This window comes from Populus euphratica, unplaced genomic scaffold (assembly GCF_000495115.2).
Source record: "Populus euphratica unplaced genomic scaffold, PopEup_1.0 scaffold54.1, whole genome shotgun sequence".
NCBI lineage: Eukaryota > Viridiplantae > Streptophyta > Magnoliopsida > Malpighiales > Salicaceae > Populus > Populus euphratica.
Genome location: NW_011499910.1, coordinates 719,456 through 721,882, shown reverse-complemented (window position 1 = coordinate 721,882; position 2,427 = coordinate 719,456).

Sequence of the window (2,427 nt, the reverse complement as noted above, 5' to 3'; positions counted from 1 at the left end):
CGCACCAGCTAGCATCCCCAACACATAACATGAAACTACTAGCTTCATAACATGAGTTAATAAACAAGTTTAGAAAAGTATTTAAGGAGACCATCAAGAAATCATAATCTTTCTATAATCCTAAAGGAATGTGCTATTTTTATTAGTGTAAGGGCTTATCGTTATCCTTATTATCAAAAGTAAAAAAAAAAAGAAGATTATTAAGGATTATTAGAGTTGGGAACTAACCAACCTAATTAAAATCTATTTTCCTAACTAGTTTTATTGGTAAGGAAAATAGATGGTTCATAGAAGAATTAAAGAGAAATTATCCATACTCATAGTGGAGTAATTATTATATGAATTACATAGGTCACAATTCTTTTCTAAACTATAATTAAGGTATGGTTATTATCAAATTTTGATTTAGCTTGAAGATATTTCTAAGATTATTTTTTGCACCCACAATGGGTTTTATGAATTTTTAGTCATGCCTTTTCAGGCTAACTAATGCTCCTTCCACTTTCTAAGGCCTAATTAACTATATATACGTGTGTGTGTGTGTGGAGAGGGGGAGAGAGAGAGAGAGTAAAACTAAGAAAGAGCATCTAAAATATTTAAAATTTGCACTAGAAATATTAGCCTAAGCTCTATGTTAAAACACCCAAGTTTAGATTTATATAGTTGGGATACTAAACATCTATACCATATAGTGATAAAGGAAAGGGTAAAAGGTACTTCAAATAATATGGAGGTCATGGTCAGTTAGCCTAATCTAAAAAATATTAAGGTTTTGAGAAGGTTGGGATTGTACACCTATGAAAAAGAATCATTACTTATGCTTTTTCTAGGAATCCAAGAAAACAACCATAAGGGAATTATAGAAAGTTATAACTTTTTTAGTAGGTTAGGTAAAAAGTATGAAGAAAAGCTACATTAGATATCCTGAAACCCAAAACATCTTATAATAATTAAAAAGAAATGTCATAGGTTCTTCAGGCATCAAGTAAAAAGTGGCTTATTATTGTATAAGCATGTTCCCTTAATATTGTCATCATGCATTATATACATAAAAACCTTGCAGTAGGTTGTTCAGGGTATGAAAAGACACTAAAAAGAGATAGGGGAGGGTTTTTTTAGATATACATGAAATTTGAAGTAAAGAAGTATATTAGATAATATGAAGTGTGTTAAAAGGTTAAACTTGAGAACACTAAATTTTGGGGTAATTGGAGCCCCATCTTAGCTTTAAAAAATCATGGTCATTCATTTTCATGAAATTTATTAAAGGACTACCTTTTTCTTAAATGTACTATATAATCTAAGTAATGGCAGATAGGTTTTCCAAACATGCCCACTTCATGACATTCACTCATGTATACACAATTTCTATTATAATATAAACTTATTCTCAATAAATTATGAAATCACATGGGATGCCTGAAAATATAATGAATAATATATTTTATTTTTATCAATAAGTCCTCACATGTTCATGACTTATCATTCATGGACAGATAACAAATAAAAATTACAAACAAAATTCTAGAGTTTTTTTGTTGTTGTTGTTTTAAGGATGATAACCCTAAAAGTTGGTATAAACGGCTAATAATAATTGAATGGTGGTATAACATTAGTTACCACTCATCCCTACAAACTAACTCTATTTTAGGCACTTTATGGGTGCACTACACCTTGCCTAATTAGTTATATTACAAGGTTATTTCTCAATCAAGCAGTAAAAAAAATTAAATGATAGATTCATTGTATTAAAAAATATTAAATTTAATCTATTGAGAACACAAAACATGCAAAAATCATAACCAATTCTTCATACAGAAGGCACGACAGGAGCCTCCGTCGTTGCTAGACTATGTCGCACCAGCTAGCATCCCCAACACATAACATGAAACTACTAGCTTCATAACATGAGTTAATAAACAAGTTTAGAAAAGTATTTAAGGAGACCATCAAGAAATCATAATCTTTCTATAATCCTAAAGGAATGTGCTATTTTTATTAGTGTAAGGGCTTATCGTTATCCTTATTATCAAAAGTAAAAAAAAAAAGAAGATTATTAAGGATTATTAGAGTTGGGAACTAACCAACCTAATTAAAATCTATTTTTCTAACTAGTTTTATTGATAAGGAAAATAGATGGTTCATAGAAGAATTAAAGAGAAATTATCCATACTCATAGTGGAGTAATTATTATATGAATTACATAGGTCACAATTCTTTTCTAAACTATAATTAAGGTATGGTTATTATCAAATTTTGATTTAGCTTGAAGATATTTCTAAGATTATTTTTTGCACCCACAATGGGTTTTATGAATTTTTAATCATGCCTTTTTAGGCTAACTAATGCTCCTTCCACTTTCTAAGGCCTAATTAACTATATATATATATATATGTGTGTGTGTGTGTGTGTGTGTGGAGAGAGAGA